The 14,987-nt window shown below is 33.7% G+C and overlaps 1 protein-coding gene across 7 annotated transcripts in view; it reads left to right on the plus strand.

Annotated features, from left to right (window-relative positions):
- Positions 1-7,686: 7,686 nt before the first annotated feature.
- LOC137033815 (transmembrane protein 272-like) overlaps positions 7,687-14,987 on the plus strand; it is a 77,798-nt gene continuing 70,497 nt past the window's right edge. For all 7 annotated transcript variants that reach the window (XM_067406139.1, XM_067406141.1, XM_067406137.1 and 4 more), the window contains exon 1: positions 7,687-7,885. The gene's annotated coding sequence lies outside the window, so the exon portion shown is untranslated. The remainder of the gene's footprint in view (positions 7,886-14,987) is intronic.

The raw sequence follows: 14,987 nt of genomic DNA on the forward strand, positions 1-14,987 counted from the left end.
AGTGGAAATGTAATTCCTGATATCAAGAATTAGCATTTTAACTAGTGAAAACTGAATTGTTGATATCAAGAATTCATATCCTGAGAATGAATAAAAGTCAAAACGGCTTGCCATAGTAAAATGGCTTTCTTACTAGTAACAATCACATTAATGATATCAGAAACTAACATTGTCACTAGTGACAATCAAATTATTGATATCAAAAATGAACATTGTTACTAGTAGCAATTCAATTGTTGATATCAAGAATAGATTTTGCACTAGTAACAAAGTAATTAATGATATCAAAAATTAGCATTTTTACTAGTAAGAATTTATTTCTGATATGTGAAATTGGAATTTCAACTAGTAAGAACTCAATTCTTGATATCTGTAATGGTTTTGTCGCCCTTTTAACATTTAAAAACATGAATTGTTGATATCAACAATTCAATTCTTGATATCAGAAATGCAATTTTCACTAGTGGAAATGCTGATTGTTGATATCAGGAATTACGCTTCTTGATATCAACAATGACGTCATCACTCGCAGAAATACATTTATGATATCAAAAATGAAATCACAACTAGTAAAAAACATACTTCTTGTTATCTGTAACTTAATTCTTACATGTTAAAATTTAATTTTCACTAGTAAAAATTGTTATTGCAGATATCATGAATTCCGTTTAGGATATGTGCATAATAATGAATTCCTTTTCGGATATGTGCATAGTAATGACGACTGCTTGTTAATATTCAAATAAGAGCGTGATGTTTTTACGTGCTCAGAACTGTGGTGAACTGTGGACAAACTGGCAATGGCAAAGGAGGTTTTTAGGCAAATTAAACGCTTCACAATTCAGTTTTCAGACCATACAATGCAAATGCAAAACCAAAAAATTGAAACCAGGCATTTATTTTCCTTGTTTTACGGTTAGGCCTACATCATCGGTAGCAGCCGCGCCATAGAGTTACAGCAGAACAGACCGTTTGTGATGCACTTTTAAAAGGTAAGCCGTTTAAATAAGATTTTATATCATCAGTACATCTGAATCAAATTAACTTGTGTATTAAAGCATGATAGCTGATATTGCTCACTAAATAAATAGTTTCAGGGGAAGTTATATGATAGTAGATTAGATAATAGATTAAAACAGCTTTATTCGTCGTCGTGTAATTAGAGAAAAAGTCTTCTCAACGGGATTATATAACTTTGGGGCTTGTGGTGGGTGAAAGTGGTAAAATTAGAATTCCTTATTAAATATACAACCCAGGTGAAAAAAAAATACTAAAGTAAATAGTAGTCTATTGTGTTTTTGAACCATACTATAGTAAATTGTAGAATACTGTCTATATTAGCCTATAGTATTTACAACACTTTGTTAATGAATGCTACAGCATACTGCAGTATAGTGAACTGATACTGTAATAAATACTGTAGTATACTTTTGTTTTTTTATAAACTTCCCTCTCCCCATCAATCCAAAAATCAGCCGAGCTGACACATATAGACAGTCAACAGAATAACAATGTATTACTGTCTATATGTGTCAGCTCGGCTGATTTTTGGATTGATGGGGAGAGGGAAGTTTATTAAAAAAAAAAAAACAAAGCTTAAAAGCAGCACTATATATAAATATAAATATATATATATAAATATATATATATATATATATATATATATATTACACTAGGCTAAATGGGAAATCATACTAAATACCAAAACTGTATTATATACTACTACTATATTTAATTTGTCCTGTTATGTCTCCTTTTATCTTGCTTTCAATACAAGCACAAAGGGGATTCAGATCCTGAAGACTCCATGCAATCTCGCTGTACCCTCACCGTCTCTGCTCCTTGGATTTTGCAAGCTTTTCCTTGCTCCTTATTTTTAATAAACCTTCAATAAACATAAAAGTTCCCAGTGTTGTTTTTTGTGAAAAAGGGCAGATACACCTGTATATGATTAACACACAACTTGGCACACAATCTTTAGTTATTTAGATTGCTCCTGCTCACTAGAACATATTTCCTCTTTCAGTGCAAACCATGCATTCATACTCCTTTCTCTGACCAACTGGATCATCCTCGTGCAGCACTGCAAACCAAAGCAGAGACTACAAGAACATGTAGGAAAGGACAGACGAAATGCTTGACATGCAGTTTATTAGGAATGTATAAATCCATTGCATTAAACCAGTGCAAAAGTCAATGTGTGTGTATGATCATGTTTTGTTTTAGAATTGAATATATTGTGTATGAATCTAAATAGTAATAAGTTAATGGGGTGCATAAGAATTGTAAAAATTAAGATTTACATTTTACTTAATTAAATTTTACATTTCACTTGTTTGCAATGTGTTTTAAGGCAATCAACTGTCACCTGCAGGTCTCATGTCCTTGTGAAACCACAGTGAACATGACATGATTGCAATTTCACATATCAGAAATACAATTCTTACTAGTAAAAACTTCATTCTTACTAGTAAGAATGAAGTTTTTACTAGTAAGAATGAAGTTTTTACTAGTGGAAATGTAATTCTTGATATCAACAATTCAGTTGTTGATATCAGGAATTACATTTCCACTAGTAACAATGTTAATTCTTGATATCAACATTTGAATTTCCACTAGTAAAAACTAGAATTCTTGATATCTGTAATTGTATTTTCACTAGTGAAATGTCACCATAGGCTGCCATTCAAATTCAATTGTTGATATCAAGAATTGAGTTCTTACTAGTTGAAATTCCAATTTCACATATCAGAAATACAATTCTTACTAGTAAAAACTTCATTCTTACTAGTAAAAACTACATTCTTACTAGTAAAAACTACATTCTTACTAGTAACAACTTCATTCTTACTAGTAAAAACTACATTCTTACTAGTAACAACTTCATTCTTACTAGTAAAAACTACATTCTTACTAGTAACAACTTCATTCTTACTAGTAACAACTTCATTCTTACTAGTAAGAATTAAGTTTTTACTAGTGGAAATGTAATTCCTGATATCAACAATTAAGTTCTTGATATCAACAATTGATATCCTGGGAATGAATAAAAGTCAAAACGGCTTGTCGAAGTGTAGGTAAGGCGCGTTAAAAATAGTTTTGACGCAAATTGACAGAGGTTCGAATCCGCCTTTTGCCGAACTCGCTCTACTTCCTTTTCCCATCCATCAGATTGGAAAGGCATTTATCTTCAATACAAATTAAGATATAAAAATAAGATATTCAAAAAGTGTCGAACTTGCGAACTTAAGAAATTAAAAAGACTTCCTATTTCTGCGGTTTGTGCATTTTATAAGTCCAACTGCATCCTTGACAAAGTGGATGTAAACTGACTACAACGCACTGCACCATGCAGCACCAAAATTTGCAATAATGGAAGTATACCGCTCAATTAATTTAGTGTATTTATGTATATTGATACACCGTTTACTCTTTTATGAAACTATCATAGTTAATGAAGCCCAAATGCCACCTACAGGCCTATTAGTGTAGGCTGGTGAAATGGTGACATGAAAAGAAAGTACTTTATTATGTTACCATTTTTGATAATTATGCAGCATTATGAAAAAAGTCTCTTAATAAACTCCTCCTGCATTTATTTGATCAAAAACAGCAATATAGTGAAAGATGATTACAATTTACAGTGATGGTTTTCTATTTTAATATACTTTTAAATATAATTTATTCCTATAATTTATGCTGTTCTTTTCTAACATTTTATTCATCAAAGAATCTTGGAAAAAATGTATCACAGGTTATAAAAAATATAAAGCAGCACAACTATTTCTAACATTGATAATAAATCATCATATTAGAATGATTTCTGAAGGACCATGTGACACTGAAGACTGGAGTAATGATGCTAAAAAATTCAGTTTTGCTTCACATAAATCAATATATTTTGAAGTATATTAAAACAGAAGACCATTATTTTAACAGTAAAAATATTTCACAATATTACTGTTTTTTCTGTATTTTTGATCAAATAAATGCAGCCTAACCTATATAGCTATAACCTATATATATATATATATATATATATATATATATATATATATATATATATATATTGCCCCTTTTTTACATCTGAGCCCCTGCCCCTGAGGAACTCTCTGCATGTCCCTGTCTGTTATTATTGCATATAGTTTAATGTACAACAACACTAATGTACAAATATTATCTGACACCATTTATAAGTAGCATCTAACTACTATGTGCACTTATTGCAAAGAGAATACTTTTTTATAGGGCAAATAGAATATTTAGCTTTTTTCACTTAGTGTAAGTAGCATATAAGAAATGGTGCTGTTTTCACTTAGTGTAATTCTATTGCTATTATATTCTATCACTTAGTGCAAATAGATTCTATTGCTATTTCACTTAGTGCAAAATTAAACGTACCTTGGAATATCCAATCTGTGCGCTTAGATTTGTAAACCATATCGGTTTTTCGATCCGCCTATACCCACAAATTTGTAAACCATGCCCATGCTTCGCAGTCTGTTCCCACGGATTCTGTACTTAAACTGTACTCATCCAAGAAGAGAACAGGCTTAAAATATTAATAAAATAATGATATTTTTATATAGGGCAAATAGAATGAATCTTAGGCCAATTACTTTTTGTGTATGCCTATGTGGAATGCATCAAATTGTCTTAACTGCATGCTTAAAATAATTCTCTGAAGCACTTTTTTCTAACTCAGAAGACACAGATTTTAGGGTAAGGTCAAAAAGGGATACAGCTATGGACACTGGGAATGTGCTAAATTAATATTTGGTCATTTCATTACTGTATGAGCACGAACAGCCCATTACCAACACATGTATATCAAACTTATAAAAACTTTGTAAACATGGAGAACAATAAATGACCACACATGCTGAGTTTTATGAATTTATTATGCTGGTGGTGAGTGTAAAATCAAATTCAAAACAGCCATTTCACTTGGAAGATTAAGGCTGTGATATTAATGTTGGCCACTAGAGGGGGCCATACGATAAGGAATCTTTTAACCTTAATCTTTTCTCTATAATTTTTTTCTTTGTTTTTTCCCTTTTACATGCCCCAATAAAATATTATTTGTCAAGTTTCCAGACATGATTGCTGTAGGCCTACATTTAAAATGAAGAGACCTTTTTATTGGTCTCTTTTAACATAACATACACAATTCCGTTCTATTCCGTATTGTTTTGCAGGCAAAAGCTCTGTAAACTACAATCACCAAAACAACACTTCATGATAACAATGTAATGGAACAGTAGAGGCACTTTACCAAAACAGAAAAAAAAGTTTACGAATAAAGCATTCATTAGTTATTTTAGGTTTTAAGTAAACATTATTTTATAAAGTAAAACGACAATAACAACGACAACAACAATAATAATAACAGGCTGACAACCCGATGGGCAAGATTACATTATTATTAAATCATTGTCTCTTCCACTCCGAACCCACTACAATTGAGAGACATTCCAGATGCATATTTCATTCAAATATATTATGCAACTGGACTATCAGACGAGTTATCCAGTGTTATATTTAATGTGACATTAAAATGGCCAATGGGAATAGGAAAGAGGTTCAAAAAGACTTTATCATTCATCTTGTCCAATGTGGCCCTATACTTCAAGTTAATGGACAACATATTACTATAAATAAAAATAATACAAGTTATTAGCACATTACAGTGTAGCTATCATGCCATATTTACGCATCCATTGGAAGGAGAGTGCAAATATTTCGGCTCATTATTAGGCTATCCCATATGAGAAGGTGTCGTTGTACATAATACATCAAAATGTACACTAAAAATTTTCAGTAGCCAATAACATTTCATTACACTGTTTTACAATGCACAGGCCTTTAATCAAAGAGAAACACCGGCACGAATTTGGGCACGATGACGACACATTCTGTATTAGAGCCATATGTAAATGTCAGGGATGGAACAATAAAAAAATAGTCCATTGATGCATTAGAAAGTGTAATGAAAACAAAAATAAACATGAAAAACGACACAAGGTTATTTTTCTTATGTTCATGTCAATGGTAAAATAAATGATACATGAATGCCTTGTTCATTTTTTTCCCTTAATTCTCTGAAGGACCCCGTGGCCAATAAAAACAAACAGGATGAAACTACTTTTTTTAACAAAAAAAAAATAAATAAATAAAAAATAAAAAAATCAAGCCATAATATAATTTTTATGTTTTATTAACTAAACGAAAAAATAAAGGAGCCATTTCTCTGGACGGATGTTCTTCCTCCATCTTTGGCTTACAGAGGATTATGCGAAAACCACATCTCATTAATATTTATTAGCTCATTACCTTAGCTATTCTTACCTGTAAAAATTGCGTTTCTAGATATCAGTAATTGAATTTTCACTAGTTGCAAGAGCAATTTCAGATATCAACTCTCTTTGTTGATATCAATAATTACATTGTTACTAGTAAAAATGCAAATTTTTGATATCAAGAATTCAATTGTCACTAGTTGAAATGTCAGTTCTTGATATCAACAATTTAATTTCTACTAGTAAAAATGTTCATTTTTGATATCTGAAAATGCATTCCTGATATCAACATAATTTCAGATATGTAAAATGGCTTTCTTACTAGTAACAATCACATTCATGATATCAGAAACTAACATTGTCACTAGTGACAATCAAAATATTGATATCAAAAATGAACATTGTTACTAGTAGCAATTCAATTGTTGATATCAAGAACTGACATTTCAACTAGTGACAACTGAATTATTGATATTAAAAATTTGCATTTTTACTAGTAAGAATTGTATTTCTGATATGTGAAATTGAAATTTCAACTAGTAAGAACTCAATTCTTGATATCAACAATTGAATTTGAATGGCAGCCTATGGTGACATTTCACTAGTGAAAATACAATTACAGATATCAAGAATTCTAGTTTTTACTAGTGGAAATTCAAATGTTGATATCAAGAATACATATTTCTGCGAGTGATGACATCATTGTTGATATCAAGAATTAACATTGTTACTAGTGGAAATGTTAATTCTTGATATCAACAATTGTCATTGTTACTAGTAGAAATGTAATTCCAGATATCAAGAATTAACATTTTAACTAGTGAAAACTGAATTGTTGATATCAAAATTTCATATCCTGGGAATGATTAAAAGTCAAAACGGCTTGCCTATTGCCTATGGCAAGCCGTTTTGACTTTTATTCACATCTCAGGATATGAATTCTTGATATCAACAATTCAGTTCTTGATATCAGGAATTACATTTCCACTAGTAACAATGTTACTTCTTGATATCAACAATTTAATTCTTGATATCATCAATTCAGTTGTTGATATCAGGAATTACATTTCCACTAGTAACAATGTTCATTCTTGATATCAACTTAAAAGTCAAAACGGCTTGCCATACCCATTACCCACACAGCTACTAGCCAAACAACTAACTGATGCTACAAGGACCCCGTCTGTCTTCCCATTTCGCCTGTCTTTTAAATTGATCCACCGTATCAGCATTGGTTTTGGAAGTTGTTTTACAATCCCCCTCCTGTTTATCTTGAGATATTATATATATATATATATATATATATATATATATATATATATATATATATATATATATATATATATATATATACACATATACACACACACACACACACACACATACACATACATACATATACGCTCGTGATCCTGACCATATGTTCCTGAGTTTTAACGTGATCGACGCTCGCTTGTCAAATGTCAAATGGGAGCAAACTGAACAACCCCTACTCCGATGCTAGTACTAGTAACGTTACTAGGTCTGTTCCGTATTCTCTCTGAGTTATAATAACTACCAGTGATTCAGGAGTTTTTCTCGTGTTGGTAAGTAGTTGAAGTATTTATCTCATCTTTGCTGACGGTTGTTCCGTCGAATGTTTTTCAGCCCAAAAAAGGTTCGAACGGTGTTTCGGAACAAGGGAAAGTAAAGAAGTTGGGCGTTTGCACCAGTTTGAACCCGCCACAGTGTTATAAAACACGTACAATTTAGATTCGGACGCAAGATTAAGTTGCCATTTCCGCGTTCACACAAGCATTCAAATTTATAAGAACAAAAAGACCCGCTGTTTAAAGATTACATTTGCGAAAAGACTTGTGATGTACCACCACCAAATTACCTGCCCATACACACTAGTTCTGTTGTATGCTTCGATCGTTCGTTTGTTGTTTACTAGCCACTTTAATATTTCTTCAGTTGTTGGCCTGGCCAAAAAAAAAAAAAAAGGTTTTGAGTGTTTAGCTACTCTCAAAAGAGCTGTGTGGTTTTTTAACTTGGCCTATGTTTGTTTTAGGCTACAGAGTCCTGAAGACCTTATTGCATTATTTTGACTGGTGATTGTGAATCAAATGTGAATCAAATTTCATTGTCTTTGTCAGTTAGATCAATGGTGAAACATATTTTCATCTCGTTTTTTATATCAGAGGCACTTCCCTTTTATACACTGTTTTTTACTCTTACCCAGATAGCAAACTGACTCCGCAACGGATCCGCCCCGGAGGTATCACAAGCTCCGGAACGGATCCGCAAAACGGGTCCGGAACGGAGTCCACTTGCACAGCGCAGCGGATCCGGAACAGATAAGGATTGCGGATCCAGTTCAGATCCGGAACAGACCCGCCCCGTGTCCGCCGATAAAGTAGTTCATCCGCCGCGGATCCGATCTGGACCCGTTTATGAAGCAGCTGATCCGCCGCGGATCCAATACTGACCCGTTTATGAAGCAGCTGATCCGCCGCGGATCCAATACGGACCCGTTTATGAAGCAGCTGATCCGCCGCGGATCCGATCTGGACCCGTTTATGTGGTTCATTTGGTCTGGATACCTTTCAGATCACTCTCGAAATAGTATTCTGGCCAAAACTGGCTACACAGAAATATTTAAAATCTAATGGACCAACATCAGACAGACTGGATTGCTCTATAAAAGCTTGAATATTTAATGTTTACCTTTATTAATATTAATAAAACATGATGAAATCATTCAAAACTTTAGCCAGTTACAATAAAACTATAAAAATAGTTTGTAAATATATTTACAGTATGTAATTACTATTACTATTTTTATAGTTTTATTATTTATGTACATTAATAGGTATTGAATAGAATTACAGAAAATGAAATGCAACCATAAATTGTACCAAAAACATTTTTTATTTAATGAAAAATAACACTTAAGAGTAAATATTCGAGCAACATTTTTGTTATTAATGTTGTAAACAGTTGTACTGCTTCATTTTTTTGTAGAAACTGGATTTTTTTTTTTTTTAGATTCTTTGAATAGAAATAAAAACAATTAAAACATTTATTTAAAAATAAACTTGAACCTTCTTTATTTTATTGTAACTGTTGCGATTTTAAATGAACACTTCAAAACACTGAAGTTAACATTGGCTACGTTTACATGCCCCCAAATAATCCATTTGTAATCGGATTGACGGCTCAATCGGATTGAAAAACGTTCATGTAAACATCTTAATCGATCTGAATGAAATTTCGATCGGATTGGAAGGGTGGTTTATTCCTTTTCTAATCCGATCAAACAGCAAAAAATAACCATGTAAACACTTGAATCCGACTACTTTCTCAATAGTATTCAGAAGCCTCTGGGGCACAACAGTGCAATGCTGACACGCATTTAAAGTTAACGTTCACGTCTTTAGTTGTAAAGATGTATGTCAACAGGCAGTGGCGTATGTATCCCTTCGTCACAATATTGGAAATCTTCCGTTTTAAGACAAGACGGGGAGCCAGTGGATATCACACAAGAAGCAACGTCCAAACTTTGCGCAAGAGTTATGCTGATGAAAAAGCCTCAAACTCGGTCAGTATTCACCACAAAAGTGAAAGTAAAAAGTGACGGAGCTGTCTGAGGCTGCTTTAACAAAGCATATTCTCAGAGACGAATTTCAACATAAAATGCTGATAACGGTAGCCTATGTAACTGTCTAAATTTATTCCATTATTTCACTTGTGGCCGTACATAATAGGCTAGTGAAACAAATGAGAATAATAGTATTTCGTGTTAAACAGGTGGTTTGTTTTTTAAAGTCAGTGCTTGAAGTAAAGCTGCGCTTAATTTTCATTGACATTCTTAATAACTTTAATTATAGGCCTATAATTCATTATATCAGACCTAAAAAAAGTTTAAATCATTTTCAAAGATAGCTAATAGCCTAATCTTATAAGTTATATTATCCTCAGAGCACGTCAGTTATGCGGCGATGCGCTATGAAATTGTGGGGCAAATTTATTATAATATTAATTTAATAATAAAAGAAAGAAGCCTAACCTAATAGTAATAATAATAGACTAGAAGTATGTAACAGGCCTACATTAATTGGAAATACCAAATCCTCTTAATATTGCCAAGATTTGCTGCATTTGACAATATCTCTGACTCTGTTGACGAAACCCGGGTTACCGCAAGTGTGATTGACATGACGTCAAAGTTTTAATCGGAATGTATATAAAACAAATATAAACGGATATTTGAATCAGATTACAATGTTTATAGTACATGTAAACAGATCTGCAATCAGATTCAATTAATTCAGATGAAAATTGGTGCATGTAAACGTAGCCAATGATACTCTGAAACTCTACTGTTGGGTGCTCACAGTGGGACGGTTCCTGGAGCTTCCCCTATCAGCTGCCAGGCTGAACCATCGTATTGTGCGTTTTGTAATGTCTTCATCAGTGGCGGTACGTGATACATGGCTCTTTCTCACAGCACCTGTAATACACAAGCAGATTTTCATTTAAAAAATAATTCACATTGAAGCTACCAGTTTTTTTTTTACACATAACCACTGCTTTAAAAACAAAAGTGTACTATCTGACATTTATAGGTACACTATGTAACTTTTGGTGCTCTAGCGGTTAATAAACAGAACTACATGCATCTTGCGGAAGAACATTATAGCCAGAGCTACTTCTCTCTGTTTATGTCTATGACGAGTCACACAGATACTGTGCTACTCCACAGCGCTGCCGACCAGAACCAGTCTAAAATAGTCCCAATATGAACTTGTTTGTTACATACATTTTGAACAACAACAAAAAAAGTTATGTGTTGGCAAAAAAAATAAATGTACTTAAATTTTTTAGCCAGGCAAAACTTATTACATTTACTTACACAGGAGGAACTTCTTGGACTCCATCTGGTTGAATGCGGGAAAGGATGTTCCTTGTGACACATTTTGTGTCATGGCCCCCAACAGTTGCACGGGATAAAATAGAAAATGTAACAAAAATCTTGTCAATTTCTTATAGTTGAAGGGTTAGTTCACCCAAAAATGAAAATAATGTCATTTATTACTTACCCTCATGTCGTTCTACACCCGTAATGCCTTCGTTCATCTTCAGAACACAAATTAAGATATTTTGATTGAATCTCATGGCTCGGTAAGGCCTACATAGGGAGCAATGACATTTCCTCTCTATGATATGAAATAATGATCTGAAACAACATTACATGAGGTGGAGAATTGTCAAATGTAAACAAAAATAGACTCAAACTAGTATACTAGAACTAAAGTTTACTGATACAAGTGGGTTTTTAAACTTTAACCCATCAATTATAGGTATGAATTTTTTCAAATGGCACAAATATTACATGTTAAAAGCTGTAGTTGTGCACCATTATCAGTATTTGACAAAATAGCTGGCTAAATCAAGTTTAAAACAGTTTTTAATCTTACTTTCCTCAGACGTTTGGTAAAGATGAAATAGAAAGAAGAACACTCCAAAAACACACTGGCGGCACTTGAATGAGCTGTAAGCTGCAACAGAACACACACACACACACACACACACACAGTAACTTATTAATTATGAATTAATATATGAAATAGTGATCTGAAACAACATTAAATGAGGTGGAGAATTGTCAAATGTAAACAAAAATAGACTCAAACTAGTATACTACAACTAAAGTTTACTGATACAAGTGGGTTTTTAAACTTTAACCCATCAATTATAGGTATAAATCTTTTAAAACGGCACATTTATTACATGTTAAAAGCTGTAGTTGTGGACCATTATCAGTATTTGACAAAAGAACTAGCTAAATCAAGTTTAAAACAGTTTTTAATCTTACTTTCCTCAGATGAAAGATGAAATAGAAAGAAGAAATACTCCAAAAACACTGGCGGCACTTGAATGAGCTGTAAGCTGCAACAGAACACACACACACACACACACACACACACACACACACACACACACACACACACACACACACGGCAATTTATTAATCATGAATTAATAGGATATGAAATAATTATCTGAAACAACTTTACATATATTCTTCACCTCATGTAAACAAAAAAATAGACTCAAACAACTAGAAGTTCAGTGAAAAGAACAGGTAACGTTAGGCCTAACATTAGCTTATCTCGCTTGCTATTTTACTGGAAAGGAGTGAAAATTTGCGTTTAGGATTGGACCGAAACCCGAACAGCTTATTAAAATCAGCCCACCTCCCAGAAAGATAAAGAAATTCTGTCCAAATAGCGTTTTACTAAAAAGGTTATTAGCCAAATTATTTTTTTACTCAAATCTAAGTAACGCTAATGACACTAAGCGCTAACTTGGCCACAGTCATTTTTAAAAACATCAAACAAAGCAATGAACGGTAATGTTACTGGATACAGCTGAACAAATAAACCATATTTTAACTTTTCTTACCGTGTTTAGTCTTCACCGACCTGCCGGCTCCAGCTTTTCCACGGTGAGGAGAAGGATTCAGTGACGACGACAGTTGAAAAAAGGCGCGTCCGGTCAGTGAATCCGCCCAGCATCTGTAACGAGTCCGCGAGTTGACAGTGCGCTGTGCGGAGGCGGGGCATATTCTGTGCGCGTTGCCGAATTGAATCTGAGCGTACAGCGGAGCTGGCGACTTGAAGGCGGATCCGCCCTGGAGTCTGTTGCTATCTGGGTAGTGCCCGAGCTTGTTCAGGTGCTTTGTTTTGTTTTACAAACAGCCTGTTTTCTAACAGGCGCTGGGAGTAGTGATGGGTGCTTTCGAAAACTTCATCAGGCTTTGAAACTTTTTCGAATCATTTGTTTTCGAGACTTCAGTGGTTCGGAGCGCTTAATTATCAAACGGTCAGAGTCACGTGATTTTAGTAAACAAAGGTGCGTCCCAATTCGCGTACTTATGCACCATTCTTTGACGTTTTTAAGTACAAATAGTGCGAGAGTAATGTGTTCACACAGAAAATTCCAAAAAGAAAAAGTGCACTTTAAATACCCGGATGATACGGAGCCCCAAAAGGGACCTTTGCAAAAATAAAAAATGACGGACCCTGCGTCCCAATGTTCATACTATCCATCCTAAATAGTATGTGAGATTAAAATAAGTGTGTCCCAAAGCATAGTAGCCTATGTTGAAAAGAGTATGCCAAAAGTCCCCGGATGATCTACTATTTCCGGTAGATTTTCGAAGTGTGGATCCGTGCACACTATAAGCTGTGTCCCAATTCAGGGGCCGCGCACTTCGAAGTGCATGAAAGGGGTGGGGTTTTGGAGTGGAGGGCCAGGTCTGCGCAACAAAACCATTCCAAAAGTAGCGTAATCACAGCACAAGTGTAAAAGTATCCCAATCCCAGACATGGCAACAATGAGCGTCGTTACATGGCTAGCGGCTGTGTGACAGACAGCTGACAGTTGACGTTTATGTGTGCATTTTTAAGTTTATGACTTTCTATTGGCTTTTGACATGCTTCACTGCCAGCGACGATGGGACACTGGACCAAAATATGTATGGTTAAACTATGTAATAGTTTAACCATACATATTTTTAGTTTTATATCGTTAGCAATAGTTAACCTTGTTTGTTTTGTTTATGTTAAATGTATGTTAACTGTAAAAATATATACATTCATATTTATACATTTATTCTTTATTTAAGTCTGAATTTAAAATACAGTACTTTAGGATTTTATTCAACTGCACTCCATCTTAGAGACAAATATATTGTATTTATGAAAAACGGATATTACAGTTTGATTTAGATTTGGGCAATTCCAGCGTTATGGACGTGACATTTGGAGTCAAAACTTGAAATATAAATGCTCAAAGAATGCATTTAATAGCAACATATTGAACCGTCTATTTATATATTCATAATCCCTTACCAAAGGAGTCCAGACATTAGAAAAATGTCAGTCTACTCAACTGTTTTATTTTTTAGATGAGGGAAATATACAGCGTTACGGACGTGACAAAAAAAGTCACTAAGTTTTGGGTGACAACATATTTTTTAAGAATTCTGTGAATTACATTGCGCAAACCAAAAGTAATACTGCCCACCGAATAAAGAAGGGTTGGCTCTCCACAGAGCATAAAATAATAATTTTATTTCATTTTTCGTGTTCGCATTAATGAGGAAAAAACAACGTTACGGATGTGACAGTTTTCCGTTACGGATGTGACCGGTCTGAAAGCGGCACAGAAGACTGCTTTAAAACTGCTTTAAAACTTTCACAGAGACCTCAAGCAAGCATGTACACCACCAAATATTGAAATCTGGGATACCAGTATGGTAAGACTCCACAATTGATCAACTTTTTACTAAACTTTATACAAATGTAACGTTATACTCTGTATTGCAAAAGGTTATAGATTAGACCTATTTCTCATGTTGACAAGCATGTGCGTTGTTCAAGAATCAATTTAGAGACCATGATTTTCCTTCTTACAGAACTGCATGCTAAAATACATTGACAAATATTAATGTTTATCATAAAGCAGTTTAAAATCGCATGTTTTCCCCACAGTCAGGTGAACCGATTGACACTATTGCCAATCGCAATCATGTCAGTTTTATGTTTTGTGTATGAATGACCACACGGTTTTTTTCGTCTAGTTTTCAGAGTTTAAAGCGGAGTCTTGAGTCAAAATGATCAAACTTTATTTCAAGTC

The sequence above is a fragment of the Chanodichthys erythropterus genome, chromosome 13, assembly GCF_024489055.1.
Source record: "Chanodichthys erythropterus isolate Z2021 chromosome 13, ASM2448905v1, whole genome shotgun sequence".
NCBI lineage: Eukaryota > Metazoa > Chordata > Actinopteri > Cypriniformes > Xenocyprididae > Chanodichthys > Chanodichthys erythropterus.